General features: G+C 36.9%; 1 non-coding gene across 1 annotated transcript; it reads left to right on the top strand.

Moving 5' to 3' along the window:
- Positions 1–16,466: 16,466 nt before the first annotated feature.
- LOC122228921 lies at positions 16,467–16,573 on the top strand. The gene has a single exon (XR_006206808.1). It is a non-coding gene; the product is annotated as a U6 spliceosomal RNA (small nuclear RNA).
- Positions 16,574–21,951: the final 5,378 nt, after the last annotated feature.

Here is a 21,951-nt window from a genome sequence, read left to right as displayed (position 1 = left end):
GTCATTTTCTCACGTGATGGCTCTTTCAGATATTTGGAAATAATCCTGATATCTCTCTCTGCCTGTTTTTTATTTTTCTCTGTCAAGTTTACCACACCTAGTTTCTCCATTATACATAAACATTTATTTTGGAGTCAGAAAGACTTGGGTTTGAGTACCAGCCTTGCTACTTCCTGCGTGTATAAATTTGGGCACATTACTTAACCCATTAAAGCTTTTTTGTCACAAGTGAAAAGAAAGAGAACTATTGTGCTATGCTGAATAGTAACCCCAAGGATATTCATTCAGGTCCTCGTTCCTGAAAACTGTGAACATTACTTCCTATGGAAAAAGATGCAATTAAATTAAGATGAAGAGATTATTCTAGATTATCTAGGCAGACCCTAACTGTAATCACAAGTGTTCTTGTTAGAGAGAGGTGAAGGAAGAGACTTGACTACAGAAGCAGAGAAAGCAATGACAATGTAGCAAAGGATGAACACATACGACTACAAACCAAAGAATGCTGACATCCACCAAAGGCTGGAAGAGGTAAGGAACTGATCACCCTTTAGAGCCTCTAAAAGGAAAGAGCCCTATGACCGACACCTTGTTTTAACTCCATAGACTCATTTCTGACTTCTGGCCTCCAGAACCGAAAGAGAATCAATTTTTGTGTGTTGAGGGGGAAGATCCAGCTACCAATCCCAGGTGAGGTTTCCCACCGTGTAGGCATTGGCAAAGAGAATTACACTGCCAACCACCAGAAGTTGGAGCCCGCAGATATTGGCTGCTGCATCCCCAGTGAGCTCAGAATCACCAAGGAGAACTCAGCTCACGAGGTGTGTGGTTGGAAGAACAGTTAATCACAGGATGGAGAAAAGGCACAGCAAGATAAGGGTCTGCATTGTGTGCCTGTCTCCCATGTCAGCAGGACCTTCCTGATAGCCCACATGGGGTGATGGACCACACAGACCCCACTTGTCCTGCAGGTGAAAACTCTGTTTCCACCCTCTCAAAAGGCAGAGACACCAGTGCACTGGCCAGGTGCATGTGATACATACTGAACCAGTACGAGGAAGTTCACTGTGTACCCAGAATAAGGAAAGATTTATCCTAATAAGGAAAGAGAATCTGAACTATTGCTTGACACTAGCCTCCAAATAAGGGAATGTTCCAGATCCAAGGCACTGATTAGGTAATCCCAGGGCCTGGCAATAGGTAGCACTCTGGATATTTCCCTAACACTATTGTTTTAAGCCACTAAACTCATCTTGTTTTTACCGATACAATAGGAAATTAATACAATTATATTAATCAAATACAGTTTTTAAGAAGGTCAAATGAGGAATATAAAGTGCTTACCACAGTGCCTTGCACAGTGCCTTACCCAAAAGAAATATACCATGTCTAGAAACTTAAAAAATGACTCAGACCACAGAGAGGCGAATGGATTGAAAAGATTAAATATGCATAGAAAGCAAATTACATGTTTACTGCACATCCTACGTAAGAAATGAATGTGATCGCAGACTAGAGAAGTGGAAATATTTCAAGTATTTTTGGAGGGTAGAGAGAATATGGCCAGGCATGACAGGGACAAGAGGAGAGGTAAAGAAGACTAAAGAATCAAGATGGACTTCCAGCTTGCTGGCCTGAGCAATCTTACCATCTGTTCTTCCCTTTTCCCTCTGGGGACCTAAGGCTCACATTCCCTAAAGGTGAAGTGTTCGGTGGTGGGAATGGAACAAAATAATTGGCCTACTTTTCCACTGGTCTACTATTAACTTGCCCCAGACACCATCACAGCCTGCAAATAACCAGAGCCATGTTTCACATCTGATTTTTTTTTGTTTTAAATCAGCATTTTTTCCATAACATAAATACTTATGGCACTTGCAACTTTGTTCTCTGACTTCCAAATGACCTAAAGTCTGCCACAATGACAGTAATCCCAGGACCTTCCAAAGTACTGCGCTATATAGAACTATTCCCTTGAAGAGAACAGTCAGAAATCAGGGACCTGATTCCGGAAGCAAGGTAAAGCTTTCAGAAACATTTGGCAACAGTATGGCTGTACTGCCTTGCCCCTGGATAATTTAATCAAGTGACAAATGTGTCCAGTGGGTCTCCATTTAGTATGTGGGGTAGCCAGGAAAAAATGAAATGGGAAGAAAAAAGCCATACAGCAATTGTGTTTGCCTGGGTCCACAGTTCATGTGATTGATATCAGATGTAGAATTCTTTCTCTTTAGACACAATCAATTACACTGACAATTTTTTTCTAATCTCAGATCTGTGCATACCTGCGAATTGCAGTGTTTCCAGAAGACTCATTATAATCATCACTGAATATTTATTGAGAACCCACTGGGCACAGAGAACTGTACTAGGCATGTGATCAAGAGAGAGCCTATTTCCAGCCAAGTCCTTTTGTTTCCATCTTGTTCTGGGAGTAATAACATACCTAAGGAAAGTGAAATTCTACACATAATCAAACTTATTATCTGATTTGATCATTATTTTGATTGCTACTTATGATTTATAATAGAGGTCATTATTTTATTACATACTTTCTGTATATAATTAAGTTACTTAAAATAAAGACTTTCATTCAGCTCGAGTTAGTAAGAATAATGTATTTCTGATTTTCTCATCATCAGCTGAAGAGAAACTGAGCCACAAAAAAGGTATTATACTATTGAACAATTTTTTTTTCAAAAATTTAGAATGCATTGTATATATAAATGGGAAGATTGATGGCATTTACTATGAGATAAATTTCATTGTTTCAAAAAATTATCACAAGTCTGTCAAGGAAACTAAGTACCTCACATTCTATGTGGGACTTGAATTCTCTGATCATATTACAAGTTTCAAGTTTTAACAGGTAAAAAAGATCACATTGTTATAGTTGCACATACATTTTGTAAAAGACAAAAGGGCCGAATTGATAAAGGAAAAAAGAAAAATCAGTGCCTTTCAAAACAGAATTTCATGCTTTTCATTGTTAGTGAGTTGGTTTATGTGTCAGGTAAACTTTGATCTTAAAATATCTTTCACGGGCATGATTTCCTCCAGAGACTATTTTCTGTCTTGATATCCTCATAAGCGAAACAAGAATAAATATTTTGTTCCATAAAATATTCCTCCCATGACTATTCGTATCTCTCAAACTTGTCTTTGTGTGAAGGAAGTTGTAGCCAATTTTTTTGGAAATGTTTTTAGCTTTTCAGAAAGCTTCTCTCTGAAATGGAAATCATTTTCTAAACATCCTAAACCTTGAGGAGGAGGGGAGGAATATTCCCGTATCACGTCACCTTGCTTTAATATCCACTGTCCATAGAAAATTTTGTCTTGGTTTCTATCCCTGTATTTCCTTGCTCTCTCCTTTCATTTTTCCCATCCGCTCTCCCTGCACCTTTCCTCTCCTCTGCTACCCTTAGCAGGATGCCTGTGTCAGGGCAGAAAATGAGAGAATGTCAGCAGTTCCGCACAGTGCCTTCCAGCTCTGCTGTGGCAGGTGGGGGTGCCTCACCCTTCTGCCTGAGCCATTTAGCACTAAGCCATTTAGGTACATTCTGTGCGCCCCCTCAGACAATGTCTTCCTTATTGTGCCAGAATCTTCTGGGAAACCTAAGCCAGATGAGTTAGTCAAAAGCATATTCTCTGTGATCGCAAAAAGTAATCTGGACTGTGTTTGGGCTATATTTAAACTGAATTTAAAATGATAAGGTCTGCGTGTGTTTCCCTCTCTGATAGAGGAGAGGTAATTTATTTTCCCACTGGCTCCTATTTCTGTTAGCAGGATTTTTAAATTAGTTGTGTCCTAATTAATTCATTCATCAATGTAAATTTGGATGTTTTTGCATTCTTAGCTCTTCCTTAACTTTTTTGCAGTGTTTATAAAGACATCACAACTGCCACTGGCAATCAGGTTTGTTAGGGTACCCCTGATTTATTCACCCCAGGGGTCCCGTTCATCTTCTCATTGCTCAGAACTCTACTGCAAAAGTGGGGACCTAGCACCCATCTAGGACCAAACTTTCTCATTTTGTGAAAGAGTTCGTTTTCCTCTAGTCAGCCCAAAAGAGAGTCAATAAATTGCAGCACTTTTGTGAAGGGTTTATTATCAAGAACAGGGCCACTGCACATGAAAAGCTCATGATTCCTTATTAAAGTTTTTATATACTAACCCTGATGGTGATTTCCACCCATTTTATTGTGGTATTTAAGTGTCGTGTGACTTTCCGCACAGCAAGTCCCAAACTTGTGAATCTAGGACTTAGTAATAACCTGAGAATATGAATAAGCAGTGGTAGCCGCAACTTTGCTTCCCCTTCACCTTCCTCCTGTCCCTTGCCACCCCACCACCCACTCTACCCCTGTGGGGATAATGAACTAGACTTTGTTTCAAAAGTCAGAGTACCAGGCCTAGAGAATTACCTCTCCTCATGCAAACATACACAGATAAGTTATTACTGGTCTGGATTTATCTCACCCAACTTCAGAGTTCTCCTTCCACCAAAAGATCCCAGAGTGTTTCTCCTCCTCTGATTGGAAGAGAGAGATTATTTCCCTTTGTTGAAGTTAAAGTTCATTCACTAGGGAAATGTGTATTACATTTCTACCATGTTGACTATGTCCAAAAGAAATATTCTATAGACAGTATCTGACTTGTCAGTAGTTCTAATATGTGCTCACACTTCATTTCTAAGTCATATGTTTAGAATTTCCTGTAGAAATATCGTGACAACTGGTGATTTGTTCCTCCACCTTCCCACCCCCCCCAACACACACACAACTACTGTGCTCTGGAACATATTTACTCTGGACTATAATACTGGTGGTATCAGTTCACCTATGTCTAAATACCGTGTATCACACAGAGTCCACGAGAAAACACATGTGTATATCTGGAACGTATTTCCCCTTCCTTTTCATGTTAGAACATGACAGGAAAAAGTAGGTACTTTGGGGGTATGAGTTGACATTTATTAGCTCCTTAAATGCAATCAACTCTTCACCTACTCAAACTGAAGAATTGAGGACAGAAAGTTTATGGGGACAGAGGCACTAGGCTTAGTCTACACGTAAACCTGTTGGATTGATGTCATCAAGATTAAAGACAGAGTATAGCTGTTGTAGCCAGAAAAAGCAGACTCTAGATCTTGTCTCCATCACTTATTGATTTTTTCCCTTTGAAATCTCAAATGTTTATAGTTAAAATGAGAATAATAGTAGTATCTATTACAATAGACTTTCTTGGAAATTATTTGAGATGATGCGTGAAAAGTGCTTTGTACAATGCCTAACCCAGAGAATGCTAGTTGTGGTTGCAGAAGATACCTTTTGCTAACTACCCTATTGAGATTTCCCCTTCTCCAGAAATTGCCCCATACCCCCCAACACCAGGACTGGGTCTCAACAGCAATGCCAATAATATTTGACTATGTCAACTTAATCATAGCTAGTTGTAATGGGTAGTGACTCAAGCGAGTAAGATTTGCTTTCCAAAAATTTTGGGTTCAAGAGCTTTAAGAATGGGAGCTGGAAGTGATTTCACTTTAGTGGCAGCAATCAAGAGACAAGGTTCAAATATTTTTGCAGTTCAGGTTCCCAAATATATAGCTTCATGGAACCTATATGATATTGCAGAGAGAAGTCATTCATTAAATATATGTTGAACAAATGGAGGTACTTGTGAAGGACGTAAAGCTTGATTAGCTGTATAAGAATCTAAAGTGTATAGTGAAAAATAAGTACTTTAAAGCAGACATTTTCATGGGCAGTGGTCAAAACATGTGCATCTCATGGTGCCGAGCTACAGACTGAACCTAGACTAATAAATAAATCATTTTCTTTCTTTAAGCAATATACTAATCATTAGGAAAGGTAAAATTTTAAAGTTATCCTTTAAAAACACCCCTAAAAGTCATTAATGTAAAAAGAATCTTCATAAAAGCAGATCTTTCTCTGTTTGCCGTAACACAGCTATTCCCTTCAGCCTCCATAACACTAGCTATTATAAGGGTCCTATCTCACCGTGACTTCTGATGATATAGTCTTTTGTTTGAGAATTTGAGGTAAAGGCTGTTGTGCACAGCTTTTGAAAGCTTTTGAGTTGAGTTGGCTTCTAGAATTTATAGACTTAGCCAGGAGGTACTGGTTACTTGACGAAAGTTCTGACTTTGGATGCTAGTTACTTGAAAAGTCAAAATATTAGAATGATGAGAAGTTGGAAAAACACCTGTAGAAACAACTTTTCTAAAAATTCTTCTTGCCCAAGAAATTAGAAGCCTTGGGAGGGTGTCTGGGTAAAAATACCCAGCAGACTTCTGTCCTCCTAGACTTTCTACATGGAACTATCTGGCAGAAATTTAACATGGCCTTGCTCCTGTTCTATTGTTTGAAAAGGGCAGAGATTCTTTTATGGGGAAATGGGAGGAGAAGAGAAATGTATTTTAATTTACTTTTATGATAAATATCATTAAATCAAAATTTAAAGCTATATATTTTTATTTTCAGTTTGATGCTCATAATGCAAGAAGGAGTCATTTAATAAGAGATTGAAATAAGCATTTGCTAACAATGAAGTCATTATTTTAATGAAACCTGATCAACTTTCCTGAATAATTTGGGATTTTTTTAAACAACATATTTCAAGGCAGAAAGAAAAAAAAAAGGAAAAGACCATACGTTTGGCAGAAATGAAAAATGGTTACTATGGCAGCTTGATTTGGACACGGAAAACCTGTTTCAAGCTATTCATAAACCCAACTCTTGCAAACTATTTATTATGTACAATAAATTATATGAAACATGTAATGAAAAAATGAGAGTGACTTGTTTTAGAACTCGGAGAGTTAATGAAAACTATTTGAGAGGGAAGGACTGGGTAAGATGTGGATCCTGGTGTTCCCTGCTGAACTAGCTTAATGAATTTTTATCCATACCAAGAGGACCCCCCACTCTTCACCGGTTGACACAAATGTCACGTTCATTAAGGGAGAAAAAAAAATGTGGAATGTGCCCTAACCACATAAAGCGCACCATTTTCACAATCCAAACGCAATTCATTTAGCCTCTATTCTTCATGCCTGAGTGGACGTTTCTCGTTACATACCCAAGACGAAACTTGGAGATAGTGATGGGGGGAGAGATGTATTGCCAACTCTCATATTCCTTGCTGCTTATTCTCTATGAGGGCTTTAAACAGACAATGTGATATTTTCAAGTGGAGCATGTATGGTTCTGTAAGTCCAGAGGGGCTGGCAATTCTGTGTCAAATATATGTATTTCTGCATATTCATGACACAAAATAAGGACTTGGTTTCTGATGTGAAAGACACAGGATATAATTGTCAAAAACATTTACATTCTTTTTCATTTTTTAAATTAATTTATTTATTTTGAGAGAGAGAGAGAGAGAGAGAGAGAGAGAATGCCAAGCAGGCTCCCCACTGTCAGCACAGAGCCTGATGTGGAGCTCAAACTCACAAACCATGAGATCATGCCCTGAGACAAAGACGCTTAACTAACTGACTGACCCACCTAGGTGCCCCAACATTCTTTTTTTTTTTAAGTTTATTTATTTATTTTGAGAAAGAGAGCATGAGATGGGGAGGGGCTGAAGGAGATGGACAGAGAGAGAATCCCAAGCAAGCTCCGTGCTCCACACTGAGCCCAAGGCGGGGCTTGATCTCATGACTGCAAGATCATGTCCTGAGCCCAAATCAAGAGTCTGACACTTAATCGACTGAGCCACCCAGGCACTGCCCTCCCCAAATTTATATTCTTAAAACATGAATCATTAGAAGCAAAATAAATCAAGTGTTCAGTGGTTTCATATGGATAATAAATGCCATAGAAATTTTACAATGGGGCAAATGGATTTGGGTGGGAATGAAGATAGGTGATGTATTGCTATATTTATCTCAAAATCTGAAAGACTGTGCTTTATAGAATGGAAGCAGTTTGGAAAAGAAGTGAGGAATAGGGAGACAGGAAGGTTTTAAGGTAGAGGTCTGGTGGGCAGTACAGTACATGTTAATGAAAGCAGTACTTAGTGTTAAAGTGTTATCTTATAAAAAGGCAGTAAATAGTCCAACCTGTATGCATAAAAGCTATTCAAGAAATGTGAGCGGTAAGAAAATGAAAGTAAAATCCTATACAGTTCCTGACTTTGTAGTCAAAATAAACTCTGTCCTTATGAGCAAGATTAAACAGGGCTATATTATATGCCTGAAGCCAGACCACCGAGTAAATCTGAGCTTCACATTTACAAATTATGTCACTCTTAATGGCTCAGTTTCTTCATATATAAGATGGGTATGGATAATGCCATACCTAAGGAATAGAATTATCACAGGGACTAAAGTTAATGTTTATAAAGCACTTAGACTAATACCTGGCGCAATGTAAGCATTTTATCAGTGGTTATTAAATTTAAAATTTAAATTTTAAAAATTATTTGCCTAATATTTTAATGCTCCAAAATGTCTCTCACCAAGTAAATTTAAGAATTAACTTCCTTATTAGCATCTTTACATTAATTTACTTTTTTAAATAGTTGTATTGAGGTAAAACTGACTCATAACTGACAATAAAGTGCATATATTTAAAGTGTAAAATGTGACCAGTTTTCACACATGCAAACACACACACACACACACACACACACACACACACACACACACACAAACTCCAAAATAATCTACACAGTCAAAATCACGAACATATATAACACCCTCAAAAATGTCTTCCTGTTCCAGTCCCTCACATCCATTTCTCTTTTCTACCCCTCTGTCCTCTGGCAAACACTTAAAAGCTTTCCTCATTGTACATTACTTTGCATTTTCTACAGTTCTATATGAATGGAATCGTACAATTTCTACTCTTTTGGTTAGGGCAGTGGTCTGGCTTCTTCAATACAGCATAATTGTGTTGATATTAGTCCACATTTTCTGCATGCATTACTAGCTTATTCATTTTTACTGCCAAGTAATATTCTTCAGCAATACAACTTGTATGGATATACCACAATTTGGATATTCATTCACCTCTTGATAGACATTTGGTTTGTTTCCAGTTTTTGTCTGGAAATAAATATAAATAAACCTGCTATGAACATTTATATGTGTTTTATATGGATGGCCACATGTGCTTTCTCTTGTCTTGGGTAAATACATAGAGATAGAATGGCTGGGTCATTTATAACTTTGTTGAACTTTTTAAGAAACCACCAAACTATTCTCCAATGAACAGTAGGTTTTACATTCCTACCAGCAGTGTCCTGTTTTCTCACATGCTCATCAACACTGGGTAGATCAATGTTTTAATGTTAGACACTCTAAAAGGTGTTTAGAATTATATTATCTTAATTGTAAGTTTATTTACCCCAGTGATTAATAATGTTGAACATAGTTTCATGTTCTTTTTTACAAACATATAATTTCTTTGGTGAAATATCTAAATCTGTTGGTGTATTGTTTTTTTCCTTATTATTGAGTTTCATTTTCTCAGTCTGTGTCTAATTTTTTATCTCTTTCAAGTAAGATAAGTTTTTAATTTTGATTAAATTTGATTTATCATTTTTTTGTGGATTGTTAATTTAATATATCTAAGAAATTTTTACATAACCCAGGAGCAGAAAGATTTTCTCCTTTTGTTTTTAGAACTACAAAATTTCTAAATCTATGGCCCATTTTCAGTTAGGCTCATAATATGAGGTATAGATTGAAGTTTATTTTTTGACATATAGATGCCAATTATTTCAGTTCTATTTGTTGAAAAGACTATCTTCTCACCACTGAATTACCTTGTACCTTTGTCAAAAATCATTTGACCATATATGTGTGGGTCTATTTCCGAATTCTATTCTGTTTCATTGATATGTTTATCTATATCTTGATTTTTATATCTTTATAAAAAATTCTTGATAACACATAAATCCTCCAATTTTATTCATCTTCAAAATTGTTCTACCTTTTCTAGCTTAATTGAACTTCTACATGAATTTTAGAATCAACCTGTTAATTTCAACATTAAAAAATAATTTTACAATTCTGATTAGGGTTGTATTGTATCTCTAGGTCAAGTTAATGATATATCTTAATGAACATAATGAATATCTTAATACTGAGTATTCTGATCTATGAATTCCTATTTCTCCATTTATTTTGTAGTCTTCTATGGCAGTATTTTCAATTTGTAGGTTATATATAATATATATACTATATATAAATATTTCATATTTTTATGCTCTTATAAATGAAACTGATTTTTTAATTTCAATTTCAGTTGTTTGTGAATCAGTGTAAAAATACACTGATTTTGTATATTGATTGTCTGTCCTGCAACTTTGCTAACTTAACTCATGCTTCCATAAAATTTTATGATAGACACTTGTGATTATATGTAAATAAAGACAGTTTTACTGTTTTCTATTCAATCTAGATACTTCTTTCTTCTTGTCTTATTTTGCCATCTAGAGCTTCCAGTACAATTTTGAATAGAAGTAAGGGTAGTATAAATTCTGTCCTTCTTCCTCATCTTATGGGGAAAGCATTCAATCTTCCACCATTATCAATGATTATAATGATGTAGGTTTTTTAATAGATGCCATTTAACAATTTAAGTAAGTTCCCATATATTCCTAGTTTGCAGATATATTTAAAGTTTATTTTTATGTATTTTGAGAGAGAGAAATAGAGAGCAAGTGGTGGAGTGGCAGAGAGAGAGAGAGAGAGAGAGAGAGAGAATCCCAAGAAGGTTCTGCACTGTCAGCACTGACCCCTATGTGGGGCTTGAACTCAGGAACCATGAGATCGTGACCTGAGCGGAAATCAAGAGTCAGACGCTTAACCAACTGAGCCAACCAGGCACCCCTGGTTTATTAGAAATGGATATTGGATTTTGTTTAATGCTTTCTTTCCTCTCCTGAGATGATGATATGATTTTGCTTATTTTTAGTCTGCTAATATGGTGAATTATATTGATTGATTTGCAGATGTTAAACCCATCTTGTATCCATGGCATGAACCTCACTTGGTTATGATGTATTTGCTTTTTACATATTGTTGGATTGAAAAGCTAAAATTTTTAAAGAATTTTTGTATCTATGTTTATGAAGGTATTGGTCTATAATTGATTTTTAGTTTTCTTCTTTTAAAAATATTTATTTTGGGGAGTGTGCAAGCAGGGGAGGGCCAGAGAGAGGGGGACAAAGGATCTAAAGTGGGCTCTGCACTGACAGGCCCACAGCTGTGAGCCCACTATGGGACTCGAACTCATGAACTCCGAGACCATGACCTGAGCTGAAGTGGTATGTTCAACTGACTGAGCCACTCAGGTGCCCCAGTTTATTTGTTTTCTTTTGTTTTCCTGGTATCTGCTGTTAGTATTGGAGTAATGCTGGCTTCACAAAATGAGTAGGAAGTATTCTCTTCAGTTTTCTGAAAGAGTTTGTGTTGAATTTGTGTTATTTCTTCCCTAAAAGTGGCAGTGAAGCCTTCTGTGCTTGTAGTTTTCTTTGTGGGAAGGTTTTTAACTATATAACAATTTATTTACTATATATGGGATGATTAGGGTTATCTATTCCTGTTGGAGTGAACTTTCAGTAGTTTGTGATTTCTTGGAAAAGATTTATCAACTCCATCTGTCAGATTTATTGATACTAAGCTGTCATATCCTCTTATAATCCTTTTAGTATATGTGGTATCTGTAGTGATGTCAACTCTTTCATTCGTGATAACACTAATTTGTATCTCCTCCCTCTACTTTTTTCTCTGATCACCTAAAGATCCGTCAGTTTTAATGATCTGTTGAAACAACCAGATTTTGGCTTCATGGGTTTTCTCTACTTATTTTTTTATTTTTTTTTTTTTGAGAGAGAGAGAGAGAGAGAGAGCGAGCATGAGCATGGTAGAGTAGCAGAAGGAGAGAGAGAGGGAATCTGAAGCAAGCTCCACACTCATCACAGAGCTCCACACAGGGATTGATCCCATGACCCTGGGACCATGACCTGAGGTAAAATCAAAAGTTGGACACAACCAACTGAGCCATATGGTCACCCCAATTTTCTCTATTAAAAAAAACTTTTACTGATTTCTGCTCTGATTTTTATGTTATTTCTTTTATTCTGCTTACTTTGGTTTAATTAGCCTTTTAAAAAAAATCTATTAAACTGAGGCTACTAATTTAGACATTTATTTATTTCTAATCTAGATGTTTAGTGATATTTTCCCCCTCAAATGTGACTTTCCCTGCATCCCACAAATTTGGATATGTTTTGTTTTCATGTTCATTGATTTTAAAACGTTTTCTAATTTCCATTTTTATTTCTTACCTGACCCATTGGTTCTTTTGAATTCTGTTAATTGGTTTCAAATGTTTGGGGATTTCTCAGATATCCTTCTGCTTTTGACTTCTATTTACATTACATTGCAATTACATTGTAGTTAGAAAATATTCCTTGTATGTCTTGAATTTTTCAAGCTTATTGAGACTTGTTTCATTGCCTAAAACATGACGTATCTTGGTATATGCCATATGTAGACTAGAAAAAATATTCTTCTCTCTTGGGTGAGTGGGTTTTTTTAAATATCAACTAGATCTAGATGGTTGATGCGTTCTTATTTTCTTATCAATTATTGAATGAGGAGTGTTAAAATCCCAATTTATAATTATGTAGTTGTCTGTTTATCCTTGGAGTTTTTTTTTTAAATATAATTTGTTGTCAAGATAGCTAGCATACAGTGTATACAATGTGCTTTTGGCTTCAGGAGTAGATTCCCATGATTCAGTGCTTCCATACAACACCTAGTGCTCATCCCAACAAGTGCCCTCCTCAATGCCCATCACCCATTTTCCCCTGTCTCCTGCCCTCCATCAACCCTGTTTGTTCTCTGTATTTAAGAGTCTCTTATGGTTTGCCTCCGTGTCTGTTTGAAACTAATTTTCCCCTTCCCTTCCACCATGGTCTTTTTTTAAGCTTCTTAAATTCTACATATGAGTGAAAATATGTATCTGTCTTTCTCTGACTGACTTATTTCACTTAGCATAATACCTTCCAGTTCCATCCATGTTGTTGCAAATGACAATATTTCATTCTTTCTCATTGCCAAGTAATATTCGACTGTATATGTAAATCTTTATCTATTCACCAGTCAGTGGACATTTGGGCTCTTTTCATAATTTGGCTATTGTTGAAAGTGCTGCTGTAAGCATTGGGGTACATGTGCCCTTATGAATCAGTACTCCTGCATCCTTTGGATAAATTCCTAGAAGTGCTATTGTGGGTTGTAGGGTAATTCTATTTTTAATTTTTTGAGGAACCTCCATACTGTTTTCCAGAGTGGCTGCATCAGTTTGCATTCCCACCAACAGTGCAAGAGAGTTCCCATTTCTCCACATCCTCGCCAACATCTGTTGTTTCCTGAGCTGTTAATTTTAGCCATTCTGACAGGTATGAGGTGGTATCTCATTGTGGTTTTAATTCGTATTTCCCTGGTGATGAGTGATGTTGAGCATCTTTTCATGTGTCTGTTGGCCATCTGGATGTCTTCTTTGGGAAATTGTGTATTCATGTCTTCTGCCCATTTCTTCATTGGGTTGTTTTTCGTGTGCTGAGTTTGGTAAGTTCTTTATAGATTTTGGATACTAACCCTTTATCCAATATGTCATTTGCAAGTATCTTCTCCCAATCCATCGGTTGCCTTTTAGTTTTGTTAATTGTTTCCTTTTCAGTGCAGAAGCTTTTTTTATCTTGATGTCCCAATAGTTCATTTTTGTTTTTATTTCCCTTGCCTTTAGAGATGTGTCAAGTAAGAAGTTGCTGTGGTTGATGTCAAAGAGGTTGTTGCTTGTTTTCTCCATTAGGGTTTTGATTGTTTCCTGTCTCACATGTAGGTCTTTCATCCATTTTGAGTTTATTTTTGTGTATGATGTAGGAAAATGGTCAAGTTTCAATCTTTTGCATGTTGCTGTCCAGTTCTCCCAGTACCATTTGCTAAAAAAACTGTCCTTTTTCCACTGGATACTCTTTCCTGCTTTGTCAAAGATTAGTTGGCCATGCATTCGTGGGTCCAATTCTGGGTTCTCTCTTCTATTCCATTGGTCCATGTGTCTGTTTTTGTGCCAATGCCATACTGTCTTGATGATTACAGCTTTGTAGTAGAGGCTAAAGTCTGGGATTGTGATGCCTCCCACTTTGGTTTTCTTTTTCAACATTACTTTGGCTATTTGGGGTCTTTTGTGATTGCATACAAATTTTAAGTTTGTTTGTTCTAGCTCTGAGAAGAACACTGGTCCAGTTTTGATTGGATTGCATTAAATGTGTAGTATTGGGTGGTATTGACATATTAACAATATTTATTCTTCCAATCCATGAGCATGGAATTTTTTTTCTATTTTTTTGTGTCTTCTTCAATTTCTTTCATAAGTTTTCTATAGCTTTTAGCATACAGATATTTTACAGCTTTAGTTAGGTTTATTTCTAGGTATTTTATGGTTCTTGATGTAATTGTAAATGGGATCAATTTATTGATTTCTCTTTCTGTTGCTTAATTATTGGTGTATAGAAATGCAACCAATTTCTGTACATTGATTTTGTATCCTATGACTTTGCTGAATTCATGTATCAGTTCTAGCAGTTTTTTGGTGGAGTCTTTTGGGTTTTCTGTGTAGAGTATCATGTCATCTGCAAAAGGTGAAGTTTGACTTCTTCTTTTCCAATATGGATGCCATGCATTTCATTTTGTCTGATTGCTGAGGCTAGGACTTCCAACATTATGTTAAACAACAGTGGTGAGAGTGGGACATACCTGTTGTGTTCCTGATCTTAGGGGGAAAGCTCTCAGTTTTTCCACATTGAGGGTAATATTAGCTGTGAGCTTTTCAAATATGGCTTTTATTATGTTAAGGCGTGTTCCTTCTATCCCAACTTTCTTGAGGGTTATTATTAAGAAAGGATGTATTTTGTCAAACGCTTTTTCTGCATCTATTGACAGGATCATATGGTTCTAATCCTTTCTTCTATTAATGTGATGCATCACATTGATTGATTAGTGAACATCGAACCAGCCCTGCAGCCCAGGAATGATTCCCACTTGATCATGGTGAATAATTCTTTTTTTTAAAGTATTTTTAAAAATTTTTTTAATGTTTATTTATTTTGAAAGACTGAGAGAGACAGAGCGTGAGCATCTGAGGGGCAGAGAGAGAAGGAGACACAGAATCCGAAGCAGGCTTCAGGCTCTGAGCTGTCAGCACAGAGCCCAACGTGGGGCTCGAACTCACAAACCGTGAGATCATGCCCTGAGCCGAAGTCGGACGCTTAACCGACTGAGCCACCCAGGAGCCCCTGAATAATTCTTTTAATATAGTGTTAAATTCGATTTGCTAGTATCTTGTTGAGAATTTTTGTATCCATGTTCATTGGGGATATTGGCCTGTAATTCTCCTTTTTTGTGGGATCTATTTCTGGTTTGGGAATCAAGGTAATGCTGGCTTCATAGAATGAGATCAGAAGCTTTCCTTGCAGTTCTATTTTTTGGAACAGCTTGAGAAAGATAAGTATTAACTCTGTCTTAAGTGTCTGGTAGAATTCCCCTGGAAAACCATCTGGCCTAGGGTTCTTAATTCGTTGGGAGATTTTTTTGATAACTGATTCAATTTCTTCACTGTTTGAGTCTGTTCAAGTTTTGTATTTCTTCCCATTTGAGTTTTGATAGTGTGTGGGTGTCTAGGAATCTGTCCATTTCTTCCAGATTGTCCAGTTTGTTGGCATATAGTATTCTCTAATAATAGTTTGTATTTCTGTGGTATTGGTTATGATCTCTCCTCTTTCATTCATGATTTTATCTATTTGGGTCCTCTCTTCTTTTTGAGAAGTCTGGGTAGGGGTTTATTGATTTTGTTTATTTTTTCAAAAAAATCAGCCTTAGATTCATTGATCTGTTCTACTGATTTTTTGGATTCTATATTGTTTATTTCTGCTTTGATCTTTATTATTTCTCTTCTTCTGCTGGTTTTGGGGTTTCTTTGCTGTTCTGCTTCTGGTTCCTTTAGGTGTGCTGTTAGGTTTTGTATTTGGGATTTTTCTTGTTTCCTGAGGTAGACCTAGATGCAATGTATTTTCCTCTTAGGACTGCCTTTGCTGCATCCCAAAGGGTTTGGATTGTCATATTTTCATTTTCACTTGCTTCCATATATTTTTTAATTTCTTCCTTAATTTCCTGGTTGACCCATTCATTCTTTAGCAGGATGTTCTTTAACCTCCATCCATTTGGAGACTTTCCAAAATTTTCCTTGTGGTTGATATCAAGTTTCACAGCATTGTGATCTGCAAATATGCATGGTATGATCTCAATTCTTTTATATATATTGAGGGCTGTTTTATGACCAGTATGTGATCTGTCTTGGAGAATGTTCCATGTGCACTTGAGAAGAATGTGCATTCTGCTGCTTTAGGATGAAAAGTTCTGGTGCTCGCTTCGGCAGCACATATACTAAAATTGGAACGATACAGAGAAGATTAGCATGGCCCCTGCGCAAGGATGACACGCAAATTCATGAAACGCAAATAGGATGAAAAGTTCTGAACATATCTGTCAAGTCCATCTGGTCCAGTGTATCATTCAGGGCCATTGTTTATTTTTTGATTTTCTGCCTAGTTTGTCCATTGTTGTAAGTGGAGTATTAAAGTCCCCTGCAATTACCACATTCTTACCAATAAGATTGCTTATGTTTGTGATTGTTTTATATATTTGGGTTCTTCCAAATTGGGTGCGTAAACATTTATAATTGTTAGGTCTTCTTGATTGATAGACCCCTGAATTATGATATGATACCCTTCTTCATCTCCTGTTACAGCCTTTAGTTTAAAATAGTTTGTCTCATATAAGTATGGCTACTCCAGCTTTCTTTTGACTTCCAGTAGCATGATAGATGGTTCTCCATCCCCTCACTTTCAATCTGAAAGTGTCCTCAGTTCTAAAATGAGTCTCTTGTAGACAGCATATAGATTGATCTTGTTTTTTTGTCCATTCTGATACCCTATGTCTTTTGATTGGAGTTTGTAGTCCATTTACATTCAGAGTTATTAATGAAAGATATGGATTTAGTGTCATTTTGCTATCTGTAGGTTTCATGCTTGTGGTGATGTTTCTGGTCCTTTGTAGTCTTTGCAACATTCCACTCACAAAGTCCCCCTTGGGATCTCTTGTAGGCCTGGTTTAAAAACCTTCAGTTTTTGTTTGTCTGGGAAAACCTTTATCTCTCCTCCTATTCTGAAAGACAGCCTTGCTGGATAAAGGATTCTTGGGTGCATATTTTTCCTATTCAGCACATTGAACATTCCCTGCCACTCCTGTCTGGCCTGCTAAGTTTCAGTGGACAGGTATGCTACTGCCCTTATGTCTCTACACTTGTAGATCAAGGCCCATTTGTCCCTAGCTGCTTTCAGAATTCTATCTTTGTATTTTTCCAGTTTCACTGTGATATGCCAGGGTGAACACGTATTCTTGTTGAATCTAAATGGAGTTCTCTGTGCCTCCTGGATTTGAATGTATGCTTCCTTCCCCAGATTAGGGAAGTTCTCAGCTATAATTTGTTCAAGTAAACCTGTCCCTTTCTCTCTTCTTCTTCTGGAACTCCTATGATACAGATATTATTATGTCTCATTGAATCACTTAGTTCTCTAATTCTCTCCTTCTGGTCTAGTATTTTCTTATCTCTCTTTTTCTTGGCTTCATCATTTTCCATAATTTTATCCTCCATTTCACTCATTCTCCCCTCTGCTTCCTCCATCCTTGCAACACTGCATCTAGTTTATTTTGCACCTTATTTACATTTCTTAATTCACTGTGGCTATTTCTTACTTCCTGAATCTCTGCAGCAATAGCTTATCTTCTGTCTTCTCTACTTTTTTTCAAGCCCAGCTGTTAATCTTCTGACTATTATTCTAACTTCTTGATCAGATATATTGTTTATATGCATTTTGAACAATTCTCTTGCTATAGTTTCTTCCTGGAATTTCTTTTGAGGAGAATTCTTCTGTTTCATCATTTTGGCTAGTTTTCTGACCTTTGTGTGTTTTGATGGCTTGCTGTGTGTCCTGCCATAACATGAGGGGTCATACACTTTCCAGGGCCTGGCCCTTCAGGAGGTTTTTTTGGAGTGTGTTGTGTTCTCTCTTGTGTTGTGACTCTGGTTGCTTTATCTCCCTACTTGTAATGGTGGTTTGGACCTTCTACTAGGTGTGCTTTGAGTTGTTCATTGAAGTTACCCTGGAAAAAAATTTAAAAGCAGGGGTGATGGTGGTGGAAGAAGCCTTATCCCATACAAAGAGAGAAGTGATAGGGGCAGGGGAAAAAAGAAGAGAAAAAAAAAATTGACCAGGCAGAAAATCAGAGAAACTATACAGCTTAATCCAGAGAGAGAGAGAGAGAGAGAGAGAGAGAGAGAAGAAAATAAATGAGATACAGAAGAGTTATAAAAAGAGTAGATTAAAAATGTCTGCTTAAACAAACCAACAACCAGAATAGAGAAAGGAAGAAACGAGAGGAAGAAAAGGAAGAAAACAAATATATATATATATGTATATATACATATATACACATAACATATGTGTATATGGTAAGAATTGACCAAGAATCAAATCAGAAAACACAAAACCACTGGACCAATATCTGATGGTACCTTGGAACTGGTGGCTTCACTGGTCTGGAGGAGGGGCCATCTGTTTTGGTCAATGTCAATCTTGCTCCATTAAATATGCAGTTACCAGACACAGAGGAGCAGGGTTTGGTGTCTGTGGTCGCACCTCCACTGTGGGCCCGCTCTCTGTTCCCTGAAGACCCACCTTGTTGGTGATGGGGAGAAAAATGGAGACATCCCAGTCTCTCCTCCCCAGACCACGTGTCCCAGACCACTCTGTTCAGGCCATCCTCACAGTGCTGCACAGGCACAAGTGGGCTGGCTTGTCCCACTCCACAGTCTCCCGTGCCTCCCAGGCACTTAGCTCAGATTTAAACCTCGATGTCTTAAAGGATACCACTCTGTATGCCCCAGTTCCAGGGTAGTACCAATCTTCCCAGTCAGCCAACAAAGGGCCTCTGGCTGGCGGGCACCTGCAGGGTCTTTGTCCTTGGAGCAGCTATATACCTTCTTCCCACAGCACTCAAGGGAGGGGATTGCTCTCTCTGACTGTGCCTCTGAGCTCCCTACCGAGCCCAGGGCTGGCTCCCCTCCCCCCACAGGTGTGTGTACAGGGTGGCAGTCCTGGTCCAGAAAAAGCTCTGCAACCAAGGATCGAGTTAGAAATTAGTTCTTTCAGCATGTTTTCCTGGTCCATGGTTTTTCTCTTGTCCAAATACCATCCTACACTTCCATAACCCCTCTTCCTCTTCCTTTTGTCCCTCCACAAAAAGGGATCCCTCTCCTCCATGCCTATGGTGCCCATTTTATCTCTCCCAGTTCGCTATCATGCATCTATGACCTGCCAAGTTGTCCCTGTGGGTCCCTGGAGATGTTTCTGTCACTCTGTAGTCCAGATTCCTGGAATTCCAAGTATTCTGGCCCCAATACTGCTGTGTTTGATGGACAAGGGAACTTCAGGTCCCCCTGTTTCTCTGCCATGTTGACTCTAGTTCCTGCCATCCTTCTATGGATTTTGTGTTATGTATTTTGAAGTTCTGTTGTTAAATGCATAAGCGTTTAAGACTATTATATACATCTACTGATGAATGGATAAAGAAGAGTTAGTGTGTGTTTATGGATATATATATATATATTTATAAATATATATATATAAATACACACACACACACACACACACACACACACACACACACATAATGGAATACTACTCAGCCGTAAAAAAGAATGAAATCTTGCCATTTGCAACTATGTGGATGGAGCTGGAGAGTATTACACTAAGTGAAATAAGTCAGTCAGAGAGACATTTAATTTCACTCATATGTGGATTTTAAGAAACAAAACAATCATAGTAGAAAAAAGAGAGAAGCAAACCAAAACATGGACTCTCAACTATAAAGAACAAACTGATAGTTACCAGAGGGGAGGTAGGTAGGGGAATGGATTAAATAGGTAATGGAGATTAGGGAGTGCATTTGTTGTGATGAGCACCAGGTGTTGTAAGTATTGAATCACTAAATTGTACACCTGAAATTAATATTATGCTGTATGTTAACTAATTGGAATTTAAATAAAGACTAAAAAAACTATTATATCCTCTTGATAATTTCAACCATATCTCATTATGAAATATACTTATTTATCCATGGTAGTATTATTTGCTCTGAAATCTGCTTTGTCTCATTAATATGGCCACTCCAAATTTGTTCTTGATTGGTATTAGCATAGTACACATGTCTCTTTCCATCCTTTACTTGTAATTTGTTTATGTCTATACATGTAAAGTGTATTTTTTGCAGGCACAAGCAAGGTCTTGCTCTTTTATCCAATCTGAAAATCTTTGCCTTTTAATTGAGGCATTTGGACTATTTACCATTAATGTAATTGTTGATGTAGTTGGGTTAAAATCTACCATCGTTTTACTGATTTCTAATTATTCCATTTGTTTATTTCCCTTTTTAAAAATCTTTCTTTTCGGGGCGCCTGGGTGGCTCAGTCGGTTAAGTGGCCGACTTCGGCTCAGGTCATGATCTCGCGGTCCGTGAGTTCGAGCCCCACGTCGGGCTCTGTGCTGACAGCTCAGAGCCTGGGGCCTGTTTCAGATTCTGTGTCTCCCTCTCTCTGACCCTCCCCTGTTCATGCTCTGTCTCTCTCTGTCTCAAAAATAAATAAAAACGTTAAAAAAAAAATTTAAAAAAAAATCTTTCTGTTCTAGTAATTGAATATTTTGGCTTATCATCTATAACTCTTTTTTGTGTGATTTCAGTAGTTTATAGTAATCATTGTTTACTTATCACACTCTATTTTTAAGTGCTATTGTGCCACTTCATGCATAAGAAACTTTTAACAGTATACTTCAGTTTATCCCCACCCAGCATATGTGTTATTATTTTCATACATTTTACTTCTACATATGTTACAGACCCCAAAATACATTTTTTAATTTTTTTCTTTCGTGAATTATCATTTAAAGGAATTTAAATAATAAGAAAATATATTTTTATGTACCTGTATAGTTACTGTTTTAGAATTTCTTCAGTTCTGGATGCAGATTTCGTTCTGGTATAATTTTCCTTTTGCTTGAAGAACTTCCTTTAGCATGTCTTATAATACTGATGAGCTAATAATTTCTTTCTACTTTTGTATGTCTTAAAGTCTTACGTTTGCTTCATTTTGGAAAGATATTTCATCTGGGTATAAAATTTTAGGTTACTTTTTTTTTTTCCTGTAATGCTTTAAAGATGTACCTCCATTGTCTTCTGGTTTGCATTTTTATTCCCTAGAAAGAAGTCTGGATAAATCCTCCTATATTTGTTCCTTTGAATAAAATGTGTCATTTGTTCTCTGACTGCTTTTAAATTTTTCTATAGGTCATCAGTTTTAAGCCATTTTATTATGAAGGTTGGTGTAGTTTCCTTCAAGTTTTCTAAGCTTGGGGTTCATTGAGTTTCTTCGATTTATAGTTTTAAAGATTTAACTAAACTTGAAAATGTTTCAGCAATTATTTTTTCAATTTTTTTGTCTTATACCTCCTGCCTTCCCTCCTCGCCTTCTTTGGGTAATCCAATTACATGTAGTTTACATTATTTTAAGTAGTCCTATGTCTCCTTAAAACTTGGCTATTTATTTGTTTATTTATTTATTTTACTTTTTAGTCACTTTTCTCTCTGAGTTTTATTTTGAATAGTTTCTGTTTCTATATTTTCAAGTTCATTATTTTTTTCTTCTAAAATGTCTGATCTGCTATTAATCCAATTGAGTGTTGTTTTTCATTCCAGCATTACACTTTCTGCCTGATAAATTCTATTTGGA

Source organism: Panthera leo, chromosome C1 (genome assembly GCF_018350215.1).
Source record: "Panthera leo isolate Ple1 chromosome C1, P.leo_Ple1_pat1.1, whole genome shotgun sequence".
Taxonomy (NCBI): Eukaryota; Metazoa; Chordata; class Mammalia; order Carnivora; family Felidae; genus Panthera; species Panthera leo.
Note: the sequence above shows the minus strand (reverse complement) of the source record. Positions and strands in the feature narration are given on the sequence as shown.